Source organism: Suricata suricatta, chromosome 4 (genome assembly GCF_006229205.1).
Source record: "Suricata suricatta isolate VVHF042 chromosome 4, meerkat_22Aug2017_6uvM2_HiC, whole genome shotgun sequence".
NCBI lineage: Eukaryota > Metazoa > Chordata > Mammalia > Carnivora > Herpestidae > Suricata > Suricata suricatta.
In genome coordinates, this window is record NC_043703.1 from 124727115 (window position 1) to 124735686 (window position 8572).

The window sequence follows — 8572 nt, forward strand, 5'->3', positions numbered from 1 at the left end:
ATTATTTGACTCTTTGCATATCAGCTGATTCCATATATTTTGGAATATTATCTTTCCTCTACCTTTTTCACCAACAGGGCTTTGAATGTTTCTAGGATTGTGTTAGGTAGACACTTCCTACTACTACTTTTACTACTGTTTACATAATTCCAATAAAATTGGGATATATGTGCATCTGACAGAGTAGAAGTCACCTGAATAGAACCAAAATGAAATGAACACAAATCTAGGCTATGGGATTAGCTGAGCAAATTATAGTGATTAATGAGATGATGGCCACTTCTCTCATAATAGACAGACACCTGCCCTTTAATTCTGATTTTAGTTCTGTGTTTATAGAACTAATTATTCCCAAACATTATAAGTTGTATGGTGTCAAAGAACAAATATTTTTATTTCTTTGTTCCCTATGCTGCTTTTGCAAAGAACCATGAACTAGAGCTTATTTAATATTTAATGTTTCTGTTAGATTTTTTGTGACAGAATAATTCATTTGGGTGTGAAATGTTTTTTAATATAAAATAGATATTCTATTGGGTAAATAATTTGGGTATCAAATTTTTTGTAAGAATGACATTGAGAGACTATCACCAAAATTTGATCCACTATATAATGCACAATTGGTATAAAAAGACTAATTTCTGGGGCCAAGTTTCATGCTGTAAAATTCAAACAATGCAGTTTTGTAAATAACACATACACCCTTCTCTCCAAAGCCAAACTTTATAACTAATGCTGATGTTAGGTCTTATCAGTCACTAGATTCTAAAGTGGGTGGCTCAGTCGGTTGAGCGTCCAGCTTTGGCTCAGGTCAGAATCTCATGGTTTGTGAGTTGGAGCCCCATGTTTGGCTCTGTGCTGACAGCTCAGAGCTTAGAGCCTGCTTTAGATTCTGTGTCTCCCTCTCTCTCTTCCCCTCCCCTGTTTCATGCTTTGTCTCTCTCTCTCTCTCAAAAATAAATAAACATTAAAAAATTTAAGTGTACATTATCATCTGGAGAATATCATCCATCCTATTCAGAGAACAATAAAGATAAGATAATCAACATTAAAATGAAGTCAATATAATATAAGAAAAGCATGAGAAACACCCAAATGTGTACTACATGGGGTCTGTTTAAGTACTTTTCTGACACATTCACGAAATGTGAATGCTAATTAGGTAGAGCCAAATTTTATATTTTAAATTATATAAAGTTACATATATTAAAATGTAAATCTTTACATCTGTATCTATCTACATATGTATGCATATCTTTATATTTATCTCTCTATATATATACACATACATATCTTTACATACATTTATTTATAAAACACATATAAGAATACTCAATGTGGAAATTTATTATATAATTTTATAATAGTATGGAAGATGTCTGAATTTTATTACATGATTTTTTCTACTTTGATGTACTTAATATGTACATGTGCTAATATTTCAATAGAAAATGGAATATTATGTTTGATGAATTTTTAATTTTATTCTTTTCTTTCCTAGTTTTATTGAGGTATAATTGGCTGGTAAAGTTACAATATACTTACAGTGTACAACATGATTTGATATACCTATTAGGAAATATTAGCCACAATCAAGTTAATTCACACATCCTTTACCTCATATAGTTATGTTAGTGTAACTCATGACATAAGAACACACTTATGATTTACTCTCTTAGCAAATCTCAAGTATACAACATATTATTAATAGTGCATTAGGCTCTCAGAATTTATTCATCTTCTCATTGAAACTTTGTACCATTGGACAAGTTTCCCCCACATTTATCCCCCCTTCTAATCTGTGGCAACCACCATTCTACTGTTTCTATGAGTTTCGTTTCTTCGTCTGTCTGTCTGTTTGTTTTTAGATCCCATATATAAGTGATAGCATATAGTATTTGTCTTTCTCCTTCTGGCTTCTTTCAGTATAATGTCTTCCAGTTTCCTCCATGTTGTCACAAACAGTAAGGTTTCCTTCTTTTTTGTGGCTGAAAAAAATAAGTAAAATTAAACTTATAACTAACTTTTGTTTTTAGTAATAGCCAAAAAAATAAGTATTTTTAAGTATACTTATTCATTTTGAGAGACAGAATGAGTGGGGGAGGGGCAGAGAGAGAAGGAGAGAGAAAATCCCAAGCAGTGCAGAGCCCACTGCAGAGCTTGAACCCACAAACTGTGAGATCATGACCTGAGCTGAAACCAAGAGTCAGAGGCTTAACCGACTGAGACACCCAAGAGTCTCCACTGCCCCTCAACCCCCACCATGGAGACTTTTTTCAATATCTTGGCTATTGTGGTTAATGCTGCAAAGAACATGGAGGTGCTGATATGTCTTTAAGATGTTGCGATAACTGTGTTTCTTTTGGATATATAGCTAGAAGTGAGATTGTCAGATCATTTGGTAGTCCTATTTTTAATTTTCTGAGAAAACTTCATTCTGTTTGCCATAAGGGCTATGCCAGTTTACATTGGTGGCAACAGTTTCTGGGGTTCTCTGTTCTCTACATTCTTACCAGGATTGATGTCTTGCTTTTTAATAATAGACATTTTAACAGATATGAGGTAATATGTCATTGTGGTTTTGATTTGCATTGTCCTGATGAGTAATATTGAACATCTTTTCCTATACTTGCTGGCTATTTGTATGTCTTCTTTGGAAGAATGTCCATTTAGGTTCTTGACCATTTTTAATTGGGTTATCTGATTTTTGCTATTGAACTATAAGAGTTCCTTTTATATTTTTATTAACCCCTTATTTGACATATGATGTACAAATATTTTTTTATAGTTCCATAGGCTGCCTTTTCATGCTGTGGATTATTTCTTTTGCCGTGAAGAAATGTTTTAGTTTGAGGTAGTACTGTTTATTTTTACTTTTGTTGCCTATACCTTTGGTGTCATATCCAAAAACTCATTGCTAGGATGAATGGCAAGAGCTTTTTTCCTGTTTTCTTTTAGGAATTTTACTGTTTCATGCCTTACATTTAAGTTTTAAATCCATTTTTAGTTAATTTTTTTGAGTAGTGTAAGATGGGGGTCTAGTTTCATTCTTTTACATGTGCATATCCATTTTTCCTTGTTCCATTTATTGAAGAGACTATCCTTTACCAGTTGTGCATTTTTGGCACCTTTGTCAAAAATTAGTGGGCTGTATATGTGTGAATTTATTTCTAGGCCTTCTGCTCTGTTCCACTGATCTATAGGTCTGTTTTTATGCCAGTCCTATACTATTCTGGTTCCTATAGCTTTTCAATATTTCTTCTTTTTTTTTTTAAACTTTGGACCTATGTTAACTCTGGATAATTCCTCAACTATACTTTAATATTTGTAGGAGCAAACAGCTGGAGGTATAAACACTGTTACCATTATATATTCCTAATTATTACCGATTGCAAAGTTTATCAACATACCTCTTCAGTCTTCATTCTGAGGATTATTAGAATTCCCCAAACTGCTTCCAACTGGGTTAACACCTGAGTAAACTGATGGATGAGATTAATCTTTGCAGAAAGACATGACTTGCTTCTGATATTAATCCAGGGGGGCCTCATTAAATAAAACATCGATTTCAAGTACGTTTATTGCTCCCCTTGCTCACTTGATTCCTGATAGTTCAAAATTATTCTTATGCATTTTTTTCTATTAATTGATGAAAGTATGCATTTGCACAACATGACTCCAGGACATTTTCTTTCTTAATATCTTTTTCTCAAGCTATGTGAATGAAGATAGAATAAATAACATGTCAGAGGAGACTGTATTCCATCAGAGTAATGTTTAGAAGCATGGGTGAAAAAGTCCTCTAAATCCTTCCTTTAAACTTGTAACCCATTAGTACATCATCCTATAGTCCAACTTTATAAAATAACATAGCAAATTCGATGAAATTATTAACTTGCCATTTTTGTTCACTGTCTTTGGAATCAGGAGGAACCTGAACATGGATTTGACATGTTTCAGGATATCCTGGATTATAGGTGAGAAAAAGCAAAGGCTAAGTGAGTTGAAAATGACTTGAATTCCTTAACTTTGCATATTTTGCTATATAAATATATCTTCTATAATTTGGTCCTCACAACATGCATGTTCAATTCAAACATTTTTATTTTATTTTAGCATGTGCTAGATACTGTTATTGGGTTCTAGAACTATGGAAATGCAAATTTACTCATAATGTCTCTCCTTCCAGACACTATTAGATACTTTATATATTTTTAAAAAAAAAATACCACATGCATTTTATAGGCCATCTAGTGCATCCTCAAATATTGGCTTGACAACAGTAATTGTCTGTTATCTTTCCTGGTTTCTGTGCACAAGGAGTTTAGAGCAGCTTGACTGCATGGTCTAGCATTGGGTCTCTGTGAGGTTACAGTCCAGGTATCAGCTGGGGCTGCAGTCATCTGAGGTTCTAACTATGGCTAGAGAATCTACCTTCCTTTCTTTTTAATAGTTTATTGCCAACTTGGTTCCCTTATAACACCCAGTGCTTTTCCCCACTAGTGCCCCTCTCCATGACTCTTACCCCCCTTCCCCTTTCTTCCTCCCTCTTCAGTGCTCAGTTTATTTTTAGTATTCAAGATTCTCTCATGATTTGCCTCACTTCCTCTCCCTCTTTTCCCCTTTCCCCTTCCCATGGTCCCCTGTAAGGTTTCTCCTGTTAGACCTATGAGTGACAACATATAGTGTATGTCCTTATCTGCCTGACCTATTTTGCTTAGCATGACACCCTCGAGATCCATCCATGTTGCTACAAATGGCCAGATTTCATTCTTTCTCATTGCCATGTGGTATTCCATTGTGTGTGTATGTGTATACATAGATATATACTGCATCTTCTTGATACATTCATCAGTTGGTGGCCATTTAGGCTCTTTGCATGTATCTCTTGGGTAGATCCCCAGCCGTGCTATTGCTGAGTCATAGGGGAGTTCTATTGTTAATTTTTTGAGGAACCGTCATCCTGTTTTCCAGAGCGACTGTACCAGTTTACATTCCCACCAACAGTGTAGGAGGGTGCCCGTTTCTCCACATCCTTGCCAGCATCTATAGTCTCTTGATTCGTTCATTTCAGCCACTCTGACCAGCATGGGGTGGCATCTCAGTGTGGTTTTGATTTGTATTTCCCTGATGATGAGTGACGCTGAGTATTGTTTCATGTGCCTGTTGGCCATCTGTATGTCCTCTTTGGAGAAGTATCTATTCATGTCTTCTGCCCATTTCTTCACTGGATTATTCATTTTTTGGGTGTGGAGTTTGGTGAGTTCCTTGTAGATTTTAGATACTAGCCATTTATCTGATGTGTCATATGCCACTATCTTTTCCCATTCGGTCGGTTGCCTATTCGTTTTTTTAATTGTTTCCTTTGCCGTGCAGTAGCTTTTAATCTCAATGAAGTCCCCAAAAGTTCATTTTTGTTCTTGATTCCCTTGCCTTTGGAGATGTATCGAGTAGAAGATTGCTGTGGTTGAGGTCAAGGAGGCTATTTCCTGCTTTCTCCTCTAGGATTTTGATGGTTTCCTGTCTCACATTCAGGTCCTTTATCCATTTTGAGTTTATTTTTGTATATGGTGTAAGAGAGTTGTCTAGTTTCATTCTTCTGCATGTTGTTGTCCAGTTCTCCCAGCACCACCTGTTAAAGTGGCAGTCTTTTTTCCGTTGGATACTCTTTCCTGCTTTGTCAAAGATTAATTGGCCATACATTTGTGGGCCCAGTTCTGGGCTCTCTATTCTATTCCATTGGTCTATGTGCTGTTTTTGTGCCAATACCATACTGTCTTGATGATGACAGCTTTGTAGTAGAGGCGAAAGTCTGGGATTGTGATGCGTCCCGTTTTGGTTTTCTTCTTCAATATTACTTTGGCTATTCGGGGTCTTTTGTGGTTCCATATGAGTTTGAGGATAGTTTGTTCTAGCTCTGAGAATAATGCTGGTGCAACTTTGATGGGGATTGCATTGAATGTGTAGATTGCTTTGGGTAATAATGACATTTTAATATTTTTTCGATCCATGAGCATGGAATGTTGTTCCATTTCTTTTTGTCTTCTTCAGTTTCTTTCATAAGCTTCCTATAGTTTTCATCATACAGGTATTTTACATCATTGGTTAGGTTTACTCCTAGGTGTTTTATGGTTTTTTGTGCAATTGTTAATGGGATCAGTTTCTTGATTTCTCTTTCTGTTGCTTCATTATTGGTGTACAAAATGCAACTGATTTCTGCACATTGATTTTGTACCCTGAGACTTTGCTAAATTTATGGATTAGTTCTAGAAGGCTTCTGGTGGAGTTGATCAGGTTTTCCATGTAGAGTATCATGTCATCTGCGAAAAATGAAAGTTTGACTTCTTCTTTGCTGATTCTGATGCCTTTTATTTCCTTTTGTTGTCTGATTGCTGATGCTAGGACTTGCAACACTGTGTTAAACAACAGTGGTGAGAGTGCACATCCCTGTTGTGTTCCTGATCAAGGGGAAAGCTCTTAGTTTTTCCCCATTGAGGATGATATTAGCTGTGGGATTTTCATAAATGGCTTTTATAATGTTTAAGTAAGTTTCTTCTATCCCGACTTTCTTGAGGGTTTTTATTTAGAAAGGTTGCTGTATTTTGTCAAATGCTTTTTCTGCATCTGTCGACAGGATCATATAGTTTTTATCTTTTCTTTTGTTAATGTGATGTATCACACTGATGGATTTGTGAATATTGAACCAGCCCTGTAACCTAGGAATGAATCCCACTTGATCATGATGGACAATTTATCTTATGTTGTTGAATTCTATTTGCTAGTTTCTTGTTGAGTATTTATGCATCTGTATTCATTAGGGATATTGGCCTGTATTCTCTTTTTTGGTTGCATCTCTGGTTTGGGTATCAAGGTGATGCTGGCTTCATAGAATAAGTTTGGAAGTTTTCCTTCTATTTCTATTTTTTGGAATAGCTTGAGCAGGATGGGTGTTAATTCTGCTTAAAATGTCTGGTAGAATTCCCCAGAGAAGTCATCTGGCCCTGGGCTTTTATTCGTTGGGAGATTTGGGGTAACTGATTCAATTTCTTCACTGTTTATGGGTCTGTTCAGATTTTCTATCTCTTCCCATTTGAATTTTGGTAGTGCATGTGTGTTTAGGAATTTGTCCATTTCTTCTAGATTGTCCAATTTGTTGGCATATAATTTTTCATAGTGTTCCCTGATAATTGCTTGTATTTCTGAGGGATCAGTTGTAATAGATCCATTTTCATTGATGATTTTGTCTACTTGGGTGTTCTCTCTTTTCTTTCTGAGGAGCCTAACTAGAGGTTTATCAATTTTGTTTATTTTTTAAAAAAACCAACTCTTGATTTCATTGACCTGTTCAATTGTTTTTGTGGATTCTATATTGTTTATTTCTGCCCTGATCTTTATTATTTCTCTTATTCTTATGGGTTTGGGGTGCTCTTGCTGCTCCCTTTCTAGTTTCCTTAGGTGTTCTGTTAGATTTTGAATTTGTGCTTTTTCTAGTTTGTTGAAATAGGCCTGGATTGCAATATAATTTCCTCTTAGGACTGCCTTTCCTGTGTTCCAGAGAGTTTGGATTGTTGTATTTTTATTTTCATTTGTTGCCATATACTTTTTAATTTCTTCTCTAATTGCCTGATTGGCCCAATCATTCTTCAGTAGGATGGTTTTTAACCTCCATATTTTTGGAGGTTTTCCAGACGTTTTCCTGTGGTTAATTTCAAGTTTCATAGCATTGTGATCTGAAAGTGTGCATGGTATGCTCTCAATCCATTTGTATTTATGGAGGGCTGTTTTATGACGCAATATGTGATCAGTCTTGGAGAATGTACCATGCACATTCAAGAAGAAGGTGAATTCCCCAGCTTCAGGATGCAGAGTTCTAAATATACCTATTAGTTCCATCTGTTCCAGTGTGCCGTTCAGGCCCATTGTTTCTTTAGTGATTTTCTGTCTGGTTGACATATCCATTGTTGTAAGTGGGGTATTAAAATCCCCTGTGATAAGCACATTTTTATCAATAAGATTGTTTCTATTTGTGATTAGTTGTTTTATGTATTTGGGTGCTCCCATATTTGGCGCATAGATGTTTATAATTGTAAGCTCTTCCTGATGTAGAAACCCTGTAATTATTATAGAATGTCCTTCTTTATCTTTTGTTACTGCCTTTAGCTTAAAGTCCAGTTTGTCTGATATAAGTATGGCTACTCCAGCTTTCTTTTGACTTCCAGTCGCATGATAGATATTTCTCCATCCCCTTCCTTTCAATCTGAAGATGTCTTCAGGTCTAAAGTAAGTCTCTTGTAGACAACAAATAGATAGGTTTTCATTTTTTATCCATTCTGCTACCCTGTGTCATTTAATTGGAGCATTCAGTCCATTTACGTTCAGTGTTATTATTGAAAAACGAGGGTTTATATTCATTGTGTTCTCTGTAGAGTTCATATTTATAGTGATGTCTCTTGTGCCTTTTCTTCCTTGCTAGATTTCTCTCATAGATTCCCTCATAGGATTTCTTGTAGGGCTGGTTTGTGTTGATGAATTCTCTCAATTTGTGTTATTTGGGAAAATCTTTATCTCTCCT